This window comes from Diabrotica virgifera, chromosome 9 (genome assembly GCF_917563875.1).
Source record: "Diabrotica virgifera virgifera chromosome 9, PGI_DIABVI_V3a".
Lineage (NCBI taxonomy): Eukaryota > Metazoa > Arthropoda > Insecta > Coleoptera > Chrysomelidae > Diabrotica > Diabrotica virgifera.
This window is the reverse complement of record NC_065451.1, coordinates 219,739,252-219,765,824: the sequence shown is the minus strand read 5'-3', so window position 1 is coordinate 219,765,824 and position 26,573 is coordinate 219,739,252. Positions and strand designations below refer to the sequence as shown.

Genomic DNA, 26,573 nt, shown 5'->3' with positions numbered 1-26,573 from the left:
GTGTTTTCGCGGAAAGTGAAATCGTTAAGTGATTTGTTAATGGTTGTCTGAACGGACATACAATTATGTGGTAAAATTAGAAACTACATTTATTTCGCTTTGGAATGAACAATGACGTTTTATAAATGTTTCTTAGAAGGATAGGCAGTAAACAAATTTATTGAGTTTAGAATATAAGGTTTTTTGTTAAGCATTTTGAAACAACGAAAGTAATTTAGTATCTCCTAGAATTTAACAAAACGGAAAAGTTGTATACAAAATAAATTGGTTCTTAAGAAATAAAAATATGGATGTAGTGGTTGGAAAGGATGTTTGTGATTGGCGGAAAAAGATGGATGGAAGGGATGAGAGTGTTGAGTCTGATTTTGAGGAGAGAAAAGTTTTTAAAAGTGAGAAGTCGGTTTAAAGTGGTGAAATTGGCCTTTGCGAGCAGAATCGTGGTGAAACGAAATCGTTGACCGAGTTGAGAAGTTAATTTTCCTTGTGTCCGAGAAGATTTCTGTTTTCTGTCTAGAACGAGTAGCCGGTGGGTATCAATTTTCACAAGATATCGAGCAGAGAGAAAACTGAATAGAGATTTCGAGCGAATCCCGTTGTTTGTTTGTTGGTGAAGCAGTTTGGACGAGAAGGACCTTTCGCTACATCCTAGGAGCACGTATGTATGGGAGAATTGAGGACTACGCAATCCAGGAAGAAGAAGTAAAGAAGAAACAAAAAGGTTTGTCAGAATTTTTGTGAAACAGAGAGGGTTTTTTTATATCCACACCATATTTGTTTATTTTTGTATTGAGCAGTTCTATAGCATAATTTAGTCATTCCAAAATTTAAAGAAAAATAAGTAATCAATTCACAAGGAGAGTAGGAGAAAAGTAAGTTTTAGTATATTTTGTAAGAATAGTCTAACGAATTATTTAAATAAAATTTTTGTTAAAACAAAGGAGATATCAGAATTAAAGCCTTATTTATTAGATGAGAAAAAGTTGCAACAGAATTGAATTTTAGTATAATTTTTAAATCTTATATTTATAGTATATTGGATAAATAAAAATATTTATAACATTTATATGACATCGAGTGTGCTTAATTTCCCTGTTTTTTCCCTGGATGAAGTAAGCAACTACAGATACTAGAAGCCACAAACCGAAGGTAATGCAATAAAATTAAAATAGCCCTGAGAATAAGATTTGTTACAAAATTTAATTTAATTTTGGTTTTGTTTTACATAAGTAATAATTAAAATAATTAAGTAATTAACCCTTAAACGCCCAACCTTTTTTAGGTTCCATGTACGCCCAAGGGTGGGTAAAAAATGTCCACCTCGAAAATAGCTAATATATTTATTGAGAGTTGTTGGAAATGGATTAAACTTAAGAATCTTATGCTTAATAAACACAACATCTTCTAAAATATTAATATAAACAATTTACAAACCTTAGAACAAAATTACAATGTACATCAAAATTAACATACCAGTAAAAGCCAGTAATTCAGTTTTGTCGATTTTCTCTACATTCTTCCTTTCAGCCTCCTCATTGGCGGATAATTATGTCGATTATGTAATTATACGTCGATAATTATATGGATTATGTTCCTAACAACGAGAAATTATATAGAAACCTTTAGTAACGAGTTTTACCAAGGGTGTACTTTTTATGCCCACCCATATTTAACTCAAGATAATACTTTTATTTTCAAAAATATCGGTAGAACCAATTTAACATTCGATAAAAGGCTGTCTTTTTAACAATAAATAATTTTTAAAAAAAATTTAAACACGTAATAAATATGTTACAAGGGAATAAGCATTAGGTGGACATTTTTTATCCACCCTTGGGCGTTTAAGGGTTAATCAAAATAAGAATTTGCTGATCAATCTCATAACAGCTGGCTAATTGGCTATGCCAAGGCCATAAAAAATCTCATAACAGAGAAATACAGAGCATAACAATACATACATGTATCTGTATTGTATATTTAATATGTACCACCTGTATACAAAAAAAAACATTCTCTCTCTCTGTCTTTCCCTCCCTGTCTCACTCTCCCCCTCTCTCCCCCTCTTTCTCCCCCTCTCTCTCCCCCTCTCTCTTTCTCTCTGAATGTAAATCTTTCCAAATTGCTTCCATTTTTCTCTATCTTATGCCAATCAAATCTACTGTTTGCTTGCCACTGCTCTTATCAGCTACCCATCTCCTTTTAGGTCTTCAAATGAACCTTGTGGCCCCCCTTGGTCATCATTCTAGGGTTCTCCATGTGCCAGCACCATTTCATTTATGTTATTTTTTCTATGATTTTTCCATGACATCCCTGATCTTCGTACTCCGCCGTATCTCGGTGTTTCTGGTCTGGTTTCTTTGATATTCCAACCATGTTCTGTTCGATCCCTTTGAATTGTTTCTATTTTTTTAACATACTTCTTCATAAGGACACTTTTCTTTAAGTCTGTAGAAATGAAGATGTCTTTCAAAATATTTAAAAACTTGTTTAAGGGGTTGTTTATGATTCGTACAGTAGCCAAAATCCATTTTGAAAATTTTTCAATAAGTACAAGTATTCGAAATATGTATAGAAAAAGCTATTATAGCTATGGAAAAGGCTATGGTTACTTCTCTTTCAAAGAACCGAGTAGCTCAAATCAGTAGACTTATAAATAGACAAATCTTATAAAAGTTTGCTACAATTTTAGTTTACTACAATTTTAGTTTAGTCTCTTTTCGCTGACCAAAATTTTATGTGGTGTAAAATATGGTACTTATTCTATTATTGAGATTTGAAGTTTCACGCCAAGCCTGTTTTAGAATTTTAATAATTTTCTGGAAAAATTTAAAATGGAATTTTGGCTGTTGATTTTGAAGAGATTTAAATTTGATGCAAGTAGATTGGATATATTATACTTTTATATGCACATTGCATAGATTACATCGATAAATATAGGAGAATGGTCGGAAGAAAGGTCAAGGATGTTTATAGATTGATGCAACTATAATTACTTTTTAAATAGAAAAAATCAAACGAGGTCAAGTATTTTATTCCATAGTAAATTATCCTGTCTTAACCATTTGTAATAATTTTTAAAATTTTGTTGAATGAGTAATGGTGTGTTTTCACTTAGTTCAAAACAACAACCATAAATTTATTAGTGTGCAAAATAAAGATTGCCATGATGGTCACCAACATCCTAAACGGATAGGCACTAAAAGAAGAAGAAGAGGTATGTAGGGCAAAATAGAATCTGCTGCACATCTACACACAGAACTACAATAGATAAGTGTTTGCCATAATTGTTTGCCTTATATTTCAGTATATCCGCTTTAAGTTCTCTATTGGCACCGTCATAGCCACCTTTAAGTAAAGGTGGCTATGGCACCGTGCAAGTTCGGAAAAGCGACACCTATTTCTACGCTCTGCACTTTTATTCGCACTTTTGATTATATTGACCAATCATATGGTCCTGGTTACTGGATAATTGTCAAGGCCATAGTCCAAAAAAAAATAATAAGAAGAAAAATAAGATTTAGGTTATGTTATTTAAACGTAAACAATTAGGAATTCCAAATCACGTGATATAATATGGCTGCTGGATGGCGAAACTGTCATCCATAGGCGTATCCAATGTTTAAACCACTTCATATTTACTTTGCTATCACAATTTCACAAATTTCGCTACACAATTAACAAAAAAACAAAACCAAACAGGATATTCTTTACAAATTTGTCAATATTCAATGTAAACATTAGATACGACATGACCACCCCCCTTAACTATGTCTATGGCCATGTCGCTTTAGCCATCCACCGACCACCACTGACAGTTCATTGGAATCCCTATATGTATGTAGTAAATAAAATTAGTTATTAAAATGCAGTACTGCAAACAAAATACAATTAATTAAATTTACCTTTATATAATAATTGCATATCCTATCAATACTGTGGAGCAATATATCATTTTTCTTCTTAAATGAAAATAAGTATAAAATGTACGTCATTTTGACAATTTCAATTGACAATATGAATTATTTAAGAAAGTTGCAATATTTCTCCGCTATTGGCGCACGATCGTTTCGCGTATCCCTTCCAAGTACTTGCACACCGCGAATAGCCTAAAGTCGATTTACTTTGAGTTTACTTTTTGTAAATCAGTTTCTGATTCTATTTGTAATGATTCTATAAATGTTTCTGATTCTATAAATGATTCTATTTGTAAATCAGTTTTCACCTATATCTTCTTCTTTGATTTTGCAGCATGTAGCTACATATAAAATTCATATCATCTCTTGTATGGATCTGACTGTGGAGCACCCAAACGAAACAAGTCCACTGTCAAATTGGATGTCATTGTCAAAAAAAATTCCGGATTCAACATCAAATGATCAAAAGCAAATGTAAAACGTTATTTTTATTACAATCTTCTTCTTCTTCTTCTTCCTACTTTATAAATAGGCTCAGTGCCTGTTTTACTTCGGTTTTAGCCTCAATTGACATTGTCTGAACATATTTTCCTCGGTCGTCCCGATGATCTTCCATTTTAGTCCAGGAACCGAAGCTTTTCACCTCACAATTTTTACAGAATGGATCGATTTGCTTAAAAATTTGAGAATAAGTAGTGGATAGTCCAAGGATCAAAATCTATATGACGTCGAAAGGCGCTTTGACCATGGGGGTGGTTGCCACCCCATCTCTAGGGTGGAAATTTTTTATTATATTTCGACCACAAAAGTTGATAAAACCATTCATTCTAAGCAAAAAATGTTCTATACATTTTTTGATAAAATTAATAGTTTTCGATTTATTTGCTATCGAAAGTGTTCTTTTTATGTCGAAAAAATCAATGTTTTTAGATATACTTACTCATTTACCATTCACTCAATTTTTGCCGTAGAAAATTTTTTTCAAACCAAGTTCTTGGAAATTAAATAAATAACCTACAATTTCATATCTAAACATTTTTTCGTATCTCTGATGCCAATCTTTCTATTCTGAAGAAAATGGCATTTTTACCAAACTACAAAAATTCGTTATTCGCTTTTAACTCCAGTTTTTTAAAAACTGATCATTCTAAGCCAGTTAAGCTTCTGGAATCTATTAATAATACATAAATAAGGAAGAATGAGTAAGGCCAATGACTAAAAACACCGCTCACTTACATTATTATGCTTCCAATTGAATTTCTCCCTTTTTTTTTTCAAAAAAATATATTGATTTTTTTAAACGTAATTTTTTACAAGATTTATAAGCCTATTAATATTAAATCTTTTTAAAATCCTCAGTCTCAAAAAGAGGTGACTTTGAAAGGGTTGGTAAAGATGGTTTTTGCATGTTATTACAAGTTTTAATTGGCAATAGCTCACTAAATTTTTGTCGTAGCAAAAATTTTTGCAAACCATGTTCTTGAGAATTATTTGTTTTCCAAACTACAAAAACTCGTTACTCGCTTTTAACTCCATTTAATTTTAAACTAATCATTCTAAGCCGGTCAAACTTCTAGAACCTATTAATAATACATAAATAAAGAAGACCAAGTAAGGTCAATGACTAATTTTAATTAGGGAGGTGATTAGGGAGTTGCTTCCGATAACTTTTTCGCTGAAAAAAAATAGGGACCGACATTCTTTTCATTATAAGTCACTTAATTTTTGAGCTAGAGACTATTTTTTTTTTATTTCTGGAGATAGATATTTTTCAATACTTTAAATTAGTTTAAACAAGTTATCTTTGAAAAATGCATAGTTTTCCCGTCTTTTGACTTTGAAATAGGGATGGGAAAAACCTACCGGTTTAAACCTAAAACCGGTTTTTTTACCTCGCAATAACCGGTTTTCCCGGTTGTTTTTTTGTCCCGGTTATAACCGGTTTTTTCTTTTTAAAGTAAAAACCGGTTATTAGGTTTTTATGCTGATTAGGATTAGGTTCGGTATTATTTCGGATCCCAATCATAATTATTTTTCTCAAGTAATTATTCCAAACAAAACCATAATTCAAATTTTATTTTATTTTATAAAATACAATATTTCCTTGAAAAGGTATTTGCAATCATAATATTTACATAAGAAGTGATCTGGTTGAATTAAACGCAAACATCATCTATTTTTCACACTTATTTCTTGACATTGAAAGTGCGTGAATGACTTTTTCTGATTATCAAAAATAATTCTCTGACTATGAATATCGAATTACTGATTACGAATACGAATCTCCAAGAATTTCGCTACGTTTTCAAAACGATACACTCATACAGGAAGTATTAAATGAGTTAAAATATATGGTTCAAGTGGAAATCGGTGGGACTGTGCATTTTATCAATGAAATAAGTTATGTCTCAGACATTCTAGAACCCGCTAACGATAAAATGTTTTAACATCGCATTAATCATTGTAAATTACTCGGCGGATATTAGTACAGTGAAAATAATAAGACGAGAACAGGACCATAATGATTATAAAGAATAAATTTTAAAGTTTTTTCTTCTTTAATGACAAAAAAGCAAGCTCATTATCAGAAACCAATTCAAAATTATTTTGCACATCATATGTGAAACATTATTTGGTTGAAAAATCTCATTTTTGTTGGCACAAAAATATATTAATTTGTCTGGACTAAATTACAGTTTTGTTTATCTTGTTACTATCAACATTCACACAGTGTTGAAAAACAGAATTTTGTTATTTTGGGTGTAAATTTTTTCCACGGATCTCCGAGGGTAGATTACCTATTCTACAAATATACAAACGTGTTAAACGTAATACATGTTCTTTCGATAGTACTAATTTTGATCATATTGATATCGAGTCGAATGGAGTATCGCAAACTAAAGTGTATTGTAAATGTAACTTTGTAACCTATTGGATTAAAGAAACCGAAAACCTGTTTTTCCGAAAACCGGTTTTGTTTTGGCCGGTTATAACCGCTAGGTTAAACCGGAAGCAAAAAAAAACGGTATAACCGAAAACCGGTGTTTTTTCATAAACCGCCATCCCTACTTTGAAACTTACCCCAGGCTGTGGGTGAAAAAACGTGATATAATTCAGGAATTTTTGAAACCTATCAGATGTTGTAAAGGACGATGCCAGGAATAACTTATACTAAAATGTGACCAAAAATATTGTGAGCTTTTTTTTTATTGCGATTTTCATTTGTTTTGCAATTTTTAAAGCTTTTTAATTTTGCAGCTTAGGATATTGATTTTAGAGAAAAACTTTTTGATAGAAAGTTGTAGTAAATTAAAAACCTACGATCTGAGCTATGGCAAGTTTAATTTCGTTTATTGGTTATTGCAAAACAGCCTGCGAAAGGTCCAAAATGGCCGTTTTTACAATTGCGTTATTTATTGTACAAATAATTTTTTTTTACTTTTTAAAGCTTTAGAATGAAGATCATTCAGTTCCAAACATAAAAAAAATTGTAATGCCGGATTAACGAATTTGTTGCTTAGATATTATAAATTGTTTATCCCAAGAGGTCAAACGTCGAAGGCTATAACTTTTTGAAAAAAAAAATCGTAGAGAGTTGGTGAAACATCCAATCTCCTTCTAAAGAGTTATATTTTCATATTCTGATGTAAATAAATGCGTAAAACATTTTTAAACCTCTAATTTTTGGGTTTGAAAATAAGGGGGCAAATTTCGTTATAAATATTTAGAGCTGAAGCGGCCCAGTACATCCTATAAGTTTTTAACTTACAGATTATTGTTGCCGAAGACGAAACGAAGATTTATAAAAAAATAAAAAATTTCTACGACCAACTAAAGCCGAGCTAAATGTTGGGTTTGAAAATAAGGGGGCAAATTTCGTTAAAAACATTTAGAGCTGAAGCGGCCCTGTACATCCTATGAGTTTCTAACTTACAGATTATTGTTGTTGAATACGAAGCGAAGATTTATAAAAAAATTAAAAAAATTTACAACCAACTGAAGCCGAGATAATTGTTTATTTTTTCTTAAATCGTAGTGCCTTTATTTATAACAATTAAGAAATTATTTTACAGTCATTGACTAAAGAAAGACTTATATTATCTTAAAATAAAAATAATTGTAACTTAAATTACATTTAATTATTAAAAATTATTTTTAAATCGGTGCTTTTGCGAGCGGCCGAATTTTGCAAATCGCCCGGCTCGCTTCAAATCCGCGCGCTCGGAAAATTTTTACTTTACTTGTATTACATTTTGACCGAAAACAATTTAACAATATTACCATTATAATATACAGTATATTTACCACTGTATTTGTTTTTCTTGATAAACTTTTATATGTGAAATCTTATTTCTGAAGAAATAATATTACAAAAATGATACATATATATGAAATATATAACTATATTTTTAATTTTTTTATTGTTATATAAATATAATAATTATAATGTTACTTTTTATTATACAATATAAAACTTTTTCTTCTTGTAGTGACTATCCGTTTTGGATGTTAGCGATCATCATGGCAATTTGGCAAACCCCATTTGGAAACTGAGAACCAGGAAGGCGAAGGATTACCTTGCTAGAAAATTTACTTACGTCTTTCAACACAACAACTACAAATCTTTTTAGAGCAGCAGTACCGATTTAGTGTGCAAGTAGAGATTGCCATGATGGTCGCCAACATCCAAAACGGATAGTCACTACAAGAAGAAAAAGTTTTATATTGTATAATAAGAAGCAACATTATTATTATTATATTTATATAACAATGAAAAAATTTAAAATATAGTTATATATTTCATATATTATGTATCATTTTTGTAATATTATTTCTTCAGAAATGAGATTTCACGTATAAAAGTTTATCAAGAAAAACAAATACAGTGGTAAATAGACTGTATATTGTATATTATAATGGTAATATTATTAAATTGTTTCCGGTCAAAATTTAACACGTTACGTAAAAATTTTCCGAGCGCGCGGATTTGAAGCGAGCCGGGCGATTTGCAAAATTCGGACGCTCGTAAAAGCACCGATTTTAAAAATAATTTTTAATAATTAAATGCAACCATGTTTTATAATAATTCTTAATTTAAGATAATATAAGACTTTCTTTAGTCAATGACCGTAAAATAATTTCTTAATTGTTATAAATAAAGGCACTACGATTTAAGAAAATGGAAACAATTATCTCGGCTTCAGTTGGTTGTAGAAAATTTTTATTTTTTTATAAATCTTCGTTTCGTCTTCAGCAACAATATTCTGTAAGTTAGAAACTCATAGGATGTACAGAGCCGCTTCAGCTCTAAATGTTTATAACAAAATTTGCCCCCTCATTTTCAAGCCCAACATTTAGCTCGGCTTCAGTTGGTCTTAGAAATTTTTTATTTTTTTATAAATCTTCGTTTCGTCTTTAGCAACAATAATCTGTAAGTTAAAAACTCATACGATGTACATGGCCGCTTCAGCTGTAAATGTTTATAACGAAATTTGCTCCCTTATTTTCAAACCCAAAAATTAGAAGTTTAAAAATGTTTTAACGATTTATTTACATCAAAATATGAAAATATAACTCTTTAGAAGGAGATTGGATGTTTCACCAAGTCTCTACGATTTTTTTCAAAAAGTTATAGCCTTCGACATTTGACCTCTTGGGATAAACAATTTATAATATCTAAGCAACAAATTCGTTAATCCGGCCTTACAATTTTGTTTTATATTTGGAATTGAAATATCTTCATTTTAAAGCTTTAAAAAATAAAAAAAATTATTTGTACAATAAATAACGCAATTGTAAAAAACGGCCATTTTGGACTTTTCGCAGGCTGTTTTGTAATAACCAATAAACGAAATTAAACTTACTATAGCTCAAATTGTAAGTTTTTTAATTTACTACAACTTTCTATTAAAAAGTTTTTCCCTAGAATCAATATCCTAAGCTGCAAAATTAAAAATCTTTAAAAATTGCAAATTTAACAAATGAAAATCGCAATAACAAAAAAAGCTCACAATATTTTTGGTCACATTTTAGTAGAAGTTATTCCTGGCATCGTCCTTTACAACACCTGATAGGTTTCAAAAATTCCTGAATTATATCCTGAAATCGACCTATTTTTCACCCACAGCCTGGAGTAACTACAATATTTAGCATTTGACGAAGAAGAGCTAACATATAATAAAGTATAGCTCGATTACTATTGGACATAAAGAAAATAAAAAAAGGTTTTTATTTATTTTTTTAAAAGGTACATTTTTATTAAGTAAAGTTGTTTTGATAAAACGAAAACTTTTGGAGTTATTAGCAGAAAACTTATTAAAAACATTGATTTTTTCGATATAAAACTAACAATTTCGATAGCGAATAAATCGAAAGCTATTAATTTTATCAAAAAAATATATAGAACATTTTCTGCTTAGAATGAATGTTTTTATCAACTTTTGCGGTCAAAATATAATAAAAATTTTCACCCCCGAGATGGGGTGGCAATCACCCCCATGGTAAAAGCGCCTTTCGGCATCTTGTAGATTTTGATCCTTGGACTATCCACTACTTATTCTCAAATTTTCAAGCAAATCGATACATTCTGTAAAAATTGCGAGGTTTTGTCATATTTTAAGCTTCATTACTTGAACTATTTGGCGATTTATCTCTTGCTATTCGTACTATTCTTATTTCTGTCATTCTTTCTATGTGTTGATTCCATTCTATTTTTCTTTTATTTTGGTCCACATGTTTATTTCTTCTATGGTCCACATCTCGCTCGTATTTCCTCACTTCTTACTCTGTCTCTCACAGTTTGGTTTGTTATTTTTCGTAAGACTTTCATTCCTGCTGTTTCTAGCAGTATTTGTGTTTTGGACTTATTTGCTCTTGTTTTCGCTGTGTACGTCATTATCGGTCTTATTGTTGATTTATATATCCTGGTTTTCGTTTCCATTGTGAGGTATTCGTTTCTCCAGATTGTGGTGTTGAGACATCCTGCTGCTCTGTTCGCCATGTTCACTTGTTTTTGTACTTCTTTTTCCACTTCTCCGTAGCTTGACCGTTTTATTCCCAAGTATTCTGTTTCCATCAATCGGGTCAATCAAATAAATTTTCGATAAATTAAGATCAAAATTTAAGTGCTCTATTTGTGGTTTATGGCGAGAATTTTTGACTCTTGCTTGGGAAATTTCTTTATGTGTTTTTTAATAAAATTTTTACTCTCCTATAGAATGAGCTTTAATTTAGTATGATGCTTTTTTCTCTAATATGGAAACAATCTTATTGCGGATATTGTTCAGTATTTTCTTGGTCTTTGAAAAAATGATTTTCTTGAAAGTAACTATTTAGATGTAAATGTTGTGTATAAGTCGTGTGCTTAGGTTCACTGTTTTTTTTTTTGACAGGTAAGTTAGTTTTTCCTTGGTTGCTTTGACAGATGAAACAACACTGTACATTGATTATTACATTTAAATAATGACATATGTCTCTATCCGTATCAATTCATCTGCATTAAAAAAGATATGGAAATTTCCCTACAATTTGTCGGGTAAAGGGTTAGTTTTTGTTTGATGTTATTTTTTTATTCTATTCTATTATAATCTTATTTTGTCTATTATAGCACAATACAATTTGATATCTACCTTGTTTAACAATAGATACACATTTAGATTGAATTGTCTACAACACATTACAATAGAATCCCACTAGTGACCTTTCCTTTTGTAGCCGTATAATGTTCCTAAGTGTTTCTTCTTACAAATTCAAAGAATAGCAAACTTTAACTAGTGATATTAAATTTGAATGAATACTTTATATTTATAATAACTAATGTATATGGACAAAGAACTACTTTAAATTTTGTGGGACACCTATTAACCCTGTACCTGGTAAAGTCTTTGAGAGTGTATTAAAAAAGGGCAGTGCCTATCTCAACCCAAGAAACAGGTAGGTCTTTTAAAAATGTCCCAAGTCGGCGCAAAGATTAAAACTGCCCGATATAAAATATACCAGCTAGGCTCATGAGATATTAATTGTTACTATCAAATAATTTTACATCTCAATGGAAAAATAGTTATTTATGAAACAGTTCGTGAAGTATGCTTTTTGCGAACGCACGCGATTTTTAGAGCACGAGCGACAACGGAGCGAGTGCTATAAATTGCGTAAGTTCGCAAAAAATACTTCACGCACAGTTTCATACAATATTTTATCTACGATAAACAAATAAAATAAGCTGTAACTTTTCGTCACCGGAATTCATTTCTTTCTACAATTTTTAGAACTTTGACATTTAAAAATTCTAACTACTTTCAAACCACAAAACTGTCAAAACTTTTGTTGTAATTCATTGCTCATATTGTCATCACCATGACAACGCGAAAGTTAAGGACAGTGCGAAAAAGTAAGTCCCATTTAAAATACATTGTTACTTCACGCACACTTTAAATCCTTCAAGCACTGCTATTTATAATGACAGTTTTCACAAACTAAAAACTTATACATAATATGACATAGAGTAGATAAAATACATTTATAAAATAACTTTATCTACTCTATGTCATATTATGTATAAGTTTTTAGTTTGTGAAAACTGTCATTATAGATAGCAGTGCGTGAAGGGTTTTAAGTGTGCGTGAAGTAACAATGTATTTTAAATGGGATTTACTTTTTCGCACACTTTCAATGGGTCTTTTGGCACATTTTCATATAATCAAATATCCTTAATTTCGCGTTGTCATAGTGATGACAATATGAGCAATGACTTACAACACAATTTTTGACAGTTTTGATGTTTGAAAGTAGTTAGGATTTTTAAATATCAAAGTTCTAAAAATTGTAGGATAGTAATGAATTCAAGTGACGAAGCTCTCCGTTGTAGCATGATATATAGCACTCGCTCCGTTGTCGCTCGTGCTCTAAAAATCGCGTGCGTTCGCAAAAAGCATACTTCACGAACTGTTTCATAAATAACTATTATGCAATAGATATACAGGGTGTCCAGAAACTCGACCGACAAACGAAGACAGGAGATTCCTCACATAATTTTATGACAATTTAACCCAATTCACCTAGTCCGAAAATGCTTCCTAAGGGAGCTAGAGCTCTTTGAAGATGGCGCCATGTAATTAGTTTTTCTTAAATACCTCCAGAACGCTTTATTTAGAAAAACGAAAATTGGTATATTCATTTACTTTCCTGAAATGAATCGATTCCATCCATTCCGAATTTCTAGTACCGGTCATAGGCGTACGTTTTGGGTAGGGCAACGGTTATTTTATTGCATAACTTTTTTGTCTTCAACTTTTAAGCATTTTTGATACCAGATTATTAAATTGTGAGGTATTCTAGTACTAAAACGTACCCTTACTTTAAGTCGATAGGATACACCGTTTTCTAGAAAAATCTATTTGAAAGTTTTTAGTTTTGGGAATTTGAAAAAAAAAAGTTAAAAAAAAATTTAAAAAAAAACCGATGTATTTTACCAACTTAAAGCAAGAGTAACTTTTAGTACTCGAATATCTCATAATTGAATAATCTCGTGTCAAAAATACTTAAAAATTAAAGACAATAAAGGTATGCTATAAAATAACTGTTGACCTACCCAAAACGGACGCCTATGACCGGTACTAGAAATTCGCCATTAATGAAATCGATTAATCTCTGGAATATAAATAAATCCCAGCAAACAGACTTGAGCCCATTTACGTGATAATTACGTTAAATTTACGGCAAATTTCAACGAATACGTAACTCGGTGATTTATGACGGGAAAAAAACGTATTTCAGTGCCAAATCATTTACCTATATATAATTGCTTTCTTTATACATGCTTGACATTAGAATAATATAAAATCATAATAACGAATATAGTACATGTTTTTTTTATATTTGTGAATTTTGGTTACATCGCAAAGGTACGTTTATTTCACGTAATAATCACGAAACAGAAATAACTTCCTTTGGTTAAAATTTGAGAAATATTTTGGAAACAAAATTTTACAACGGTGTTGGTTAAATACGTATCGCTTGAATTTTACTCATTGTATTTTATGGACGTCGAAAAATTAGATGTATTTAACGTAAAAGTAATGTAAATAATACCAATATTTAAACAAAATGTTTATGATTTCGCTTTTAAGATCATTTAGCATAACTATTTCAATCCAACCTTGATTTGAGAAGCTATTTTTTTCTTTAAAAATGTCATAGGAGCTAAAATAATGTTGAGTCTTATTTTCAAATCGCGCGCGATGATGAAGTACTACCAATCCTTTCTCCTCCTTTAAATACGATCACGTGACTAACATAGTTGGTTCGAAAACTAAATTAATCGATTTATCGAATAATAGATACGTTTCGATAGGATTATTTTTTTATATTATTCTGGTATTGAAATAGATTTTTAGTAAGACCAATTAGTTACCCAAGTAGCAATTTTTCGACGCATTGGTTGTCAGTACAAACAAATGCATTGTATATAACGTTGCTCGAGAGCATTTTTAGTTGTTTCGGCCAACGTCCCCTACCCCGACTGACATTACGATGTTACAACGTTAAGTAATACCTTTAGTTATACGGGCAACTAATTTATTACCATTGTGACAACTACATATCACAGTTCAGTTTTTTCAACAATCGCAACGAATTAAAAACGTTATAATGCTAAACTAATTTAAGCCCTGGCCGATTTGGGTTTTATGGCCGACTCTGAAGTTGTCTGTCACGACCCTAGGTGTTGTTCTAGGTGTGTGACACCTTTACGGCAACTTCAGAAGGAGAGAAAGAATTTACTTTATAACCTTATTTTTTTCTTATTATTATATGTTTTATTTTGCTGGAAATTTTCGATTTATTTAACAACCTGTTTATTTGTTTTTTTTAGTAGCTGATTTCCATTCCATGGTCCACTGTTTTATCAGTAGATTTGATAACCTTAATCTTTCAATCTTTGTATCAGCTTTGCTAGACGAGGTTGCCAGGTCAGTTTTTACTCTTTCAGTAGTTTTGCTTTCACAAAATCAGTAGATTCTTTTTAGGCCATGTAAAATACAGTATACTTATACAGTAATCTGCATATCCGTCTTAACTATCCCAAGAGGAATTCCAAAAAATTGGAAACCTAATTATTCCAAAGCAACAACTGGTAATTACCATTTTTTAGCTAAAATCTACTAAATCAAAAACTAAAATATACTTAAGGATTTTTGGAATATATTTGGGATTTTTGATAATAAAAACAACAGCTAACTTAAGGGGATAGGCGCAAAATGTCGCCCGTTAAAATGTTCAATGTATTTTAAATGTTTTCATTTTTTGCGAATCCTGAGAAAACTAATAAGTATTTTGAAAAGTTTAAACGCAGAAAGAAAGATTACGTTATTACCGAGGACCGAAAGTCCCTGAAAACTTCTATAATGTTTATTTTAATAAGTTACAGGGGTGAAAAAAAAGACAAAATGTAGTGTCATTTTAATTCCAAATATCTCATTCAAAAGAAACGTTTTGGTTTTTCTAAATAATGCAGTCTTTCATTCTGCGTTCAAGTTTTTCAAAAATACTTATTATAGTTTCCTCATGATTCGAAAAAAATGAATGGGTACATTTGACAACTAGAATATTTTGTCATCCACTAATTTTAACATCTGCATGTCTGGATCAAATTCTTCAAACAATTGTTTCGCATTAGAAACACGTGAACACAACATTTTGTGTTTTGCAAAGTTACATATGTTTAGATATTTTAGTTTTTCATCGTTAGCTTCTAATAGGCTCACCGAATGCCCGAACTCTTCAATAACACCTGAAATACTGCTTGCACTGTTACTTGAAATCTGCAAGTTTGTAACACAAGAATCCAGTTTCCAGTTTAATTTCTCTGTAATATTCATCATCTACGTCCTGAATCTTATTTTCGGTAATGACATTGGGAAATTGTAACCAAATGTCTGAAAATTAATTTAGAAATGGGTAAATACTATTATAAAGCAAATTTTATTTTAGTCATAACAAAATGTTGAAATATACCAAAAATCTACTAAAAAATATTACCTACTAGAATATTTTAAAAAATATCAAAAATCTACCAAAAAAGTAGAAATCTCCTAAATGTGGCAACGCTGTTAAGGAGAATGTTACACTTTTGACACTGGTCACATGACCTCTCTATCACCCAATAAGAGGGTGCGTTCTAAAATGGTTGGAATAGTCAGCGCGGCCGGGTTTGGTTGGCGATTGGACTTCTAAGTTGTCTTATCGGTCTAGGGTTGGTAGTAAGGTATTTTTTTAGTAATATTGGTAATATTGTTTAATGCACCATTTATATAAATTTAAATACCTAATACGATGTCAAAATAGTTACCTTTTTGGTTTTCGCATTCACCATACAGGTGTTAAAAATATAGGTAAAAAAACATAACTCTGTCTGACAAACAGTCTGACTCCTTGAGCAACCATTGCATGCGCAGGTTCTTTTTATAGTCGCTTCAGTTGTCTTATGCAACGCTTACGAAACGATGTTGCTTCATAGGAGGTTGCCTAGGCAACGTCAAGACAACTCAAAAATCGTCCACCAAATTAGTGCAGAATAGGGTCATCTTCTAGGCAATAACAACGTTGTAACAAAACGTTGCCACGCGGTAGACAACGTTGTCGCGTCGACAAATTGCTACTTGGGTAATAGTAGAAGAAATTTAAAAACAAAAAGAAAATTCGTAATACTAATTTAAAGTAAGTAGAATAGTTTAACTGTAATTTAAAAATAATCGATTTTTATAATCGATGATCATTACCTCTAATATCAGCTTCTCTGGCTTCTCACATTTCTCACCACAAAAAGTGAAACGTGAAGAGCTTTATTTCCCTTGTTTTATTTTAGGCGGGTTTATTTATAGTAATGTCTTTCGTATTAACGTTTACCTCACTGCTCGAGGAGAAAAAACAAGAAAGTGTCGAAGTGTCCTCCTCGAAATAAAAAGTGACCTGTGTTGTGTTTTGTGTTGGCAAATTTTTTAATGTGTCTTTAAGTCTCTAAATTCTACTAAATAAATACATTGTTAATACTTTATATGCTTGTTTTATTTATATCATATTATGAGGATAATAATTACGTGATTCATAAGTTAATTAAGGTCGTATTATTTACGTGAACCGAGGACGTATCTTTCACGTGAATACTAATATATACATTCCCTAAAAGATAGATACGTTAATCAACACGTATTTGCAAGGTGAATTTCCCGAAAGATTTTTATTGCTATTTAAGGTAAATAACACGTCTATTGAAGACGAGTTATTCACGTAATTTAAAGACGTATTTTCAATGTGACATTCCAACCAAATTTTCACGTGAAATTCACGTAAGCAATTTACGTATATTGGTGACAAATGTACCCAAAATTCACGTAATTAACACGTCGGTCTGTTTGCTGGGATGTACCAGTTTTCATCTTTCTAAATAGTTTTTTTTAATCTTTTTTTTTTAAATTCAAGGAACGAAAAATTTTCAAATCGATTTTTCTAGAAAACGGTGTGTCCTATCGACTTAAACTAAGAGTACCTTTTAGTACTAGAATAACTCACAATTAAATAATTCAGAGTCAAAAATGCTTAAAAATTAAAGACAAAAAAGTTAGGCGATAAAATAACCGTTGCCCTACCCAAAACGGACGCCTATGACCTGTACTAGAAATTAGCAATGGATGGAATCGATTCATTTCTGGAAAGTAAATGTGTATACCAATTTTCGTTTTTCTAAATAGAAGCCTTCTGGAGGTATTTAAGAAAAACTAATTACATGACGCCATCTTCAAAGAGCTCTAGCTCCCTTAGGAAGCATTTTCGGACTAGGTGAATTGGGTTAAATTATCTTAAAATTATCTGAGGAATCTCCTGTCTTCGTTTGTCGGTAGAGTTTCTGGACACCCTGTATAATTATACATAGCACAATAAAAATAATAACTGGGCTTGAAAGATGTCATTATACTCTATTTTGTCTGGATAGTGAACTAGTAGTAAATTGAAAGATACATTTATTCCACTACGAGATGTCGAGTGAGTAACATCGTTCTGCATTTTGTCGTGCTTTGTAAAACATATAGTCCAGGAACTGAAGCTTTTCACCTCGCAATTTTTACAGAATGGATCGATTTGCTTGAAGATTTGAGAATAAGTAGTGGATAGTCCAAGGATCAAAATCTATATGATTTCGAAAGGCGCTTTTACCATGGGGGTGGTTGCACCCCATCTCCGGGGTGGAAGTTTTTTATTATATTTTGACCGCAAAAGTTGATAAAAACATTCATTCTAAGCAAAAAACGTTCTATACATTTTTTTGATAAAATTAATAGTTTTCGATTTATTCGCTATCGAAAGTGTTAGTTTTATATCTAAGAAATCAATGTTTTTGGTATAGATACTCATTTACAATTCACTCAATTTGTGCCGCAGAAAAAAATTTTTCAAACCAAGTTCTTGGAAAGTAAATAATCTACAATTTCATATCGAATAATTTTTTCATATCTCTGATGCTAATCTTTCTATTCTGAAGAAAATTGCATTTTTTACCAAACTATTAAAATTCGTTATTCGCTTTTAACTCCAGTTTTTTTTAAACTAATCATTATAAGCCACAAACGTCTAGAACCTATTAATAAGAATCTAATAAAGAAGAATGAATAAGACCAATGACTAAAAACACCGCTATCTTACATTATTATGCTTCCAATTGGATTTCTCTTTTCTTTTTTTCAAAAAATATATTGATTTTTTTAACCGTAACCTTTTAATTTTTTATCTTAGAAAGTTTGGTGATAAAGAATTTTATAGGTTTTTATAAGATCTATAAGGCTGTTAATATTAAATCTTTTTAAAGTCCTCAGTCTCAAAAAGAGGTGACTTTGAAAGGGTTGGTAAAGGTGGTTTTTGCATGTTATTACAAGTTTTAATTGTCAATAGCTCACTCAGTTCTTGCCGTAGGAAAATTTTTTTGCAAACCATGTTCTTGAGAATTAAATAAACTACAATTTCATATTAACACATTTTTTCGTATCTCTGATGCTAATCTTTCTATTCCGAAGGAAAAGGAATTTTTTACCCAAACTACAAAAATTAATTACTCGCTTTTAACTCCATTTTATTAAAAACTAATAATTTTAAGCCAGTCAAACCTTTAGAAGCTATTAATAATACATAAATAAAAAAGGAAAAATAGGGCCAGTGACTAATGATAATTAGGCTGGTGATAAGGGGGTTGTTTCCGATAAATTTTTTGCCGAAAAAAATAGGGACTTACATTCTTTTCATTATAAGTTATTTAATTTTTGAGCTAGAGACTTTTTTATTTCTAGAGATAGATATTTTTAAACACTTTAAATTAGTTTCAATGAGTTATCCTCGAAAAATGCATAGATTTCCCGTCGTTTGACTTTGAATCTACAATATTTAGCATTTGACGAAGAAGAGCTAACATATAAAAAGTATAGCTCGATTACTATTGGTTTTAAAAAAAAATTTAAAAAACGATATTTGTTTATTTTTTCAAAAGGTACATTTTTATTAAGCAAAGTTTCGAATGAAGTAGAGGGCTAAAGAAGAATGTTGCAGTTTTTACTGTGGAACTCTGAGAACATCATTTGGAAAAAAATTAATAAAAATATATATATAAAAAATTATAAAAAAAAAATACAAAAATAATTATTTATTAGTAGAATTGTTTATTTTATTAGTATTAGTTTTAGGATAAGATACGAAAAAATGACTAATAAAATAAAAAATAGTAAAATTGGCGAATGGATTTAGTGTCCGCAGTCATATAAACCCAAACAAACAACAACATATTAAGCAAAGTTGTTTTGATAAAACGAAAACTTTTTGAGTTATTAGCAGAAAACTGATTAAAAACATTGATTTTTTCGATATAAAACTAACACTTTCGATAGCGAATAAATGAAAAAGTATTGATTTTATCAAAAAAATGTATAGAACGTTTTTTGCTTAGAATAAATGTTTTTACCAACTTTTGCGGTCTAAATATAATAAAAAATTTCCACCCCGAGATGGGGTGGCAACCACCCCCATGGTAAAAGCGCCTTTTGACATCATATAGATTTTGATTCTTGGACTATCCACTACTTATTCTCAAATTTTCAAGCAAATCCATCCATTCTGTAAAAATTGCGAGGTTTTGTTCTATTCTAAGCTTCATTACTTAGACTAATAGTACAAAAACAGTGACGTTAGTGTACCTTCAACTAGAAATAATTATTTTTGACTACATGAGCAGTGACATAGTAGATACCCAAACAGTCAATATGTCTCAAACATCTAACCAAGCTTTCTTTATCCTATGTATCAGTAGCGAAATCGATTCCACGGCCAAAATTTCCAACCAAGAGAAACTGTTTCTTAAATTCGCAAAGAAACCAAATTTTCTGTACAATATTGAAGAAAGGGGTATTGAGGGTAAGATGTTTTTCTATGTTAATAAGAAATTTTCCCTAGTGTGTAATTCCAAGGTAAAATTATTATTGTACCTACTAATGGGGTACTAATACGTACCTGTTAATCTTCGAGCCGACCTGGGGAGTTTTTAAAATGTACCTGGGGTATGATAAAGGACTAAAGGATTATAGTGAGCCGAGATGGGAGTACCCCTTTAGTCCAGGGCGCATCTGTTTTGAGATGGACGTTGAGAGGTGACTCAATTTTTTTGCAGAAATTGCTTGAAAAGAAATCAAATAATAATATTTGAGTTATCCTAACTCTCAAAAAGGTCCGGAACATTGTTTAAATAATCAAAATGTCAAAAATTGAAGGAAAAATTCGATTTTTTCTTGGTTTTTTGACTATAACATTAAAAGTATTCATCTCCTAGAAAAGCTGTACTGACATAAAAGTTGTGTAATTAAATCTCCTACAATATAGAATTGGTTAAAAATGTAAAAAATAGTCACCCTTGTTGCAAAATAGCAATAATTGCGAAAAAACCATACAAAAACAAGTATTCGCATTTTACGTTTTTCAACCTTTTATGCTACACTTAGGACCTTCATATTTCACTCAGAAAAACTATATAATATCGTAAAATAATACTGTAAATTTCATTAAGATCGGTTTAACAGATTTATCTGCAATAAATCGGTATTTATTGCAAATAAATTTTGCAATCCAGTTTTCGCAAAAAAAATTCATTTTTTCAAAATGTTACAGGACTGAAAATAAAGCAGATAGCAAATTTTGTTTGCTTATAGAAGTGTAATGTACCTTTCATTTTTAATTTTCAAAATTAAAATCGATTAATTACCACAGCGTCAGAAAATTTTTGAAATAAACAATAATTTTTGGTGCTATGCGCAGGACAGCGCATTTCTTCGAAAATTCTTCGAAAATTTCTTCTAATCTTTATCTAATATATTATTTTCTTACTCTATATTTTGTTGTATTTTAATATTTTAATTCCACAAAAATCAAACTAATTTTATTATTGTTTGTGAAATATTGTTTAAACAATTGCATATGTTTAAAAATAATAAATTTTTTGCTAATAAAAGTGTTATTTCAAAGGATAGAGTATGTGTTTTTATTTTGCAATAAGCAAATTTATTTATTTATATCGAAATGTAATACAAATTAATATGTATCAATCATTATCAAAGGTCATTGGAATGCCCAATCAGAGCAAACTATCCGCTGTCCTGCGCGTAGCACCAATAATGAATGTTTATTTAAAAAATTCCTGACGCTGTGGTGTTAATCGATTTAAATTTTGCAAAATTGCAAATGAAAGGTACAGTACACTTCTATATGCAAAAAAATTTTCAACTGGCTATCTGCTTTATTTTCAGTCCTGAAACATTTTGAAAAAATGAATTTTTTTTACGAAAGCTGGATTGCAAAATTTATTTTGCAAAAGCTATTGAACCGATCTTAATTAAATTTACAGAATTGTTTAACTGTATCATAAAGTTTTTCAGGGTAAAATATGAAGGTCCTAAGTGTAGCATAAAAGGTTGAAAAACGTAAAATGCGAATACTTGTTTTTGTATGGTTTTTTCGCAATTATTGCTATTTTGCAACAAGGGTGACTATTTTTTACATTTTTAACCAATTCTATATTGTAGGAAATTTAATTACGCAACTTTTATGTCAGTACAACTTTTCTCGGAAATTAATACTTTTAAAGTTATAATCAAAAAACGAAGAACAAAATCGAATTTTTCCTTAATTTTTTGACATTTTGATTATTTAAACAATGTTCCGGACTTTTTTGAGAGGGAGGATAACTAAAATATTATTATTTGATTTATTTTAAAGCAATTTCTACAAAAAGATTTGAGTCACCTCTCAACGTCCAAATGTACTAATATTTTTACAGATGCGCCCTGGTCTACTTAAAAAATATGATATTTGATTTTCGGTGTCAGTATGGCATCAAAACGATCTTTTTCTTTATCTACCGTGTTCGAATATCGAGCGTTGACTTTCAAATTGACGGTAGTAATAATTTTGTTGACAGCAGCACAGAAAAGGGAGGCAGAGGATCTGTTAAACCATTCTCTCGTGTTTCGAAGCCATAACGTTCTTCGTCGATTCTTCCGTCTACCTTGCCTTGTATTATTACAGTAGGAGTAGGTATATTATATCCCTCTGGTGGCGCATAACGTGATCAAAATATTCTATTACGTCATCACGTCCAGACGGATGACGTCACTAGTATGATATATATATATATATATATATATATATATATATATATATATATATATATATATATATATATATATATATATACATCCTACTATCAATTTGGCATCGATACATTATGCATTTACCATCGATTTGGCATCGTCTTGCAAAGTGGCATCTGTATATCGATGCCACTTTACACTACCTTAATAACTTTATTCCTGTACTTGCTACCAGAAGTCTAATCAGCTCGGTAGTTAGAGATTTGATTCCTTGATGTTACTTTAATATATCAGCTTTCCTTGTTTACCTCTTACTAAGTTATATAAGTTTATTCCATAAAATGTTTGAGTCCAAAATGATCGTACAGTGAAAATATTATATACATTTAGTTCAGTGTTTTACCGTTTTGTCGCTGCCGTTATATACATGAAAACGTATATCCCACTTTCATTATCAATCATTTTGGCATCAGAAATTTGGCATCACTGTTGAATACAATATTATTCACAACGAAAAATAGACAATTTGAGAATGTATATATTATTTTCATAAAGAAATCAGTCTGGCATCATGTTTTATTGTTTTCACCCAATTTTGAAAAAATGTGAAAACTTTGTATTATCCACGTCCGTCTGTCCGTCTGTCTGTAACCACAACTCCTCCGTCAATATACCAGCTAGAATGACAAATGAGGTATCAAATGAAAGCTGATAATCCAAGGATGGTACTAAAGGTGAGATATTTGACCTTGGCGGTCTGTCCGTCGGTCTTTACGACCGCGAATATAACTCCTCCATCATTATACCAGGTAGAATGACAAATGAGGTGTCAAATGAAAGCATATAATCCAAGGATGGTACTAACGGTGAGATATTTGACCTAGGCTGTCTTTCCGTCGGTCCCTCCGACCGCAAATATAACTCCTCCGTCATTATACCAGGTAGAATGACAAATGAGGTGTCAAAAGAAAGCTTATAATACAAGGATGGTACTAAAGGTGAGATATTTAACTTAGGCGATCTGTGCGCCGGTCCCTCCGACCGCCAATATAACTCCTCCATCATTATACCAGGTAGAATGACAAATGAGGTGTCAAATGAAAGCTTATATTCCAAGGATGGTAATAAAGGTGAGATATTTGACCTAGGCTGTCTTTCCGACGGTCCGTACGACCGGGAATATAACTCCTCCGTCATTATACCATGTAGAATGAGAAATGAGGTGTCAAATGAAGGCTGATATTCCAAGGATGGTACTAAAGGTGAGATATTTGACCTACACGGTCTGTCCGTCGGTCCGTCCGACCGCGAGTATAACTCCTCAATCATTATACCAGGCAGAATGATAAATGAGGTGTCAAATGAAAGCTTATAATCCAAGGATGGTACTAAAGGTGAGATATTTGGCCTAGGCAATCTTTCTGTCGGTCCGTACGACCGCGAATATAACTTCTCCGTCATTATACCAGGTAGAATGACAAATGAGGTGTCAAATGAAAGCTTATATTCCAAGGATGGTACTAAAGGTGAGATATTTGACCCAGGCTGTCTTTCCGTCGGTCCGTACGACCGCGCATATAACCCCTCCGTCGTTATACCAGGTAGAATGACAAATGAGGTGTCAAATGAAAGCTGATAATCCAATGATAGTACTACAGGTGAGCGATTTGACCTAGGCTGTCTTTCCGCCGGTCCGTACGACCGCGACTATAACTTCTGCGTCTTTATACCAAGTAGAATGACAAATGAGGTGTCAAATGAAAGCTGATAATCCAATGATGGTACTACAGGTGAGCGATTTGACCTAAGCTGTCTTTCCGCCGGTCCGTACGACCGCGACTATAACTTCTGCGTCTTTATACCAAGTAGAATGATAAATAAGGTGTCAAATGAAAGCTTATAATCCAAGGATGGTACTAAAAGTGAGATATTTGGCCTAGACAATCTTTCTGTCGGTCCGTACGACCGCGAATATAACTTCTCCGTCATTATACCAGGTAGAATGACAAATAAGGTGTCAAATGTAAGCTGGTAATACAAGGATGGTACTAAAGGTGAGATATTTGACCTAGGCGGTCTGTCGGTGGGTCCGTCCGACCGCGAATGTAACTCCTCTATCATTATACCAGCTATAATAATAAATGAGGTGTCAAATGAAAGCTTATAATCCAAGGATGGTACTAAAGGTGAGATATTTGAGCTGGGTACTCTTTCTGTCGGTCCGTACGACCGCCAATATAACTCCTCCGCCATTATACCGGGTAGAATGACAAATGAGGTGTCAAATAAAAGCTTGTGGGTGAAAACCTAGGACTTACGAAGTCCAATTTAACAATAGGGCATATCAGAGATATGCCTTAGACATCATAGAAGACAATGACACAGAAAAATCAAACAAGCAATATGTCAAAAGGGCCTTAGTTATGTATCTTCGGTCCTGTTGGTCCAATCGTGATGTATAGCACCTCAAATGATAGGATTTGACAAACAGAATACAATGAGAGAAAAATCAAATACAACCTCATGTCAAAAGGGCCTTAGTCGCGTATCTTCGGTCCTATAAGACCAATCGTGACGTACGGCATCTCAAATAATAGGACTTGACAAATAAAATACAATGACACAGAAAAATCAAATACAGCAACAAGTCAAAAGGGCCCTAGTTATGTATATCTAGTCCTATTGGTCCAATTGTGACGTACAGCAGCTCAAATGGTAGGGTTTAATGAACAGAATACAATGACACAGAAAAATCAAATACAGCAATATGTCAAAAGGGCCTTATTTACGTATCTTCGCTCCTATTGGTCCAATCGTGGCGTACAGCACCTAAAATAACTGGATTTGACTAATATAATACAATGACGTATGAAAATCAATTACAGCATCATGTCAAAAGGGCCTTAGTCTTGTATCTACGGTTCTATTGGTTCAATCGTGACGTACAGCGTCTGAAATGATGGGATTTAACTGGCAGAATAAGATGGTGTAGACAAATGAAAATGACGGCATGTAATAACACTTTAAAATTGTAGAAATAAAATGGATTAACACACATGGTATGACATATTAGGTGAGAGTATTTAACAAATAGAATACGATTACATACGTCCAGGTTTTGACAAGCGACTTCTCTACATATGATAAACGCGAAAGGGCCCCAACGTTCACTGCTCAACATAGGCCTCCCGTTCACTGCATATACCCACTGCTTTCTGACGCTGTGACTTGAGAGGATAGGATTTAACGAATAGAACGACAAAGAAGACTAAACAAGGCAGCTCACGGGAAAAAACACAACTGTCCGTTTTATACTCTACAGGGAAGCATCAAATATTCAACGTAAGAATATATTAGAGTATAACGGTATGATAAATCTTTTTCTTCTTTTTTTCATTTAGTGCATTCCGTACGTTTTTTAAACATAATCAGGAGAAGTTGTTGAATTTCTGAAGTCTATAAAAGAATTTCTTAACAAACCTTTTTTTAATTGTGTTATGGATTATTTTTAAGAATGTGTTTAAAAGGCAGTTCGCAGGCTTATTGTTCAATGGTCTTATCACTTTCAAGCGCCTGTCTTTTTTGTAGGACTATTAATTGTTACTTGTGATTTCAACCATTCTAGCGGGGCAATGCCTTTTCTATAACTGAAATGAATATTGTTATCCATTTAATTTTTTTCCTCAATTAATTGAATGCCTCCTACTGGTGTTTGGTCTAAGCTTACCGCTTTTCCCCATTTAAGCTAAACTGCTCGTCAAAAGTTAGGGATATAGAAAATTATGCTCATTTTCATAGCTAATTTTTTCGAGAACAGATTAACGGATTCCACTATTTTTTTTTAATATTTTAGATTTTTCTTTAGTATTTACACAGTTGTGCAAAGGTTTACACAAACTTCTTTTTTGTACTTATACCGAGTGGTAGGTATAAGTACAGAAAAGAAGTTTGAGTAAACCTCTTGATAGGTATTAGTTACGTATCTTCACTC

General features: G+C 31.7%; 1 protein-coding gene across 1 annotated transcript in view; it reads right to left on the bottom strand.

Moving 5' to 3' along the window:
- Positions 1-26,573, bottom strand: part of LOC126892057 (venom dipeptidyl peptidase 4) — a 108,792-nt gene that overhangs the window by 39,528 nt on the left and 42,691 nt on the right. The window lies entirely within an intron of this gene.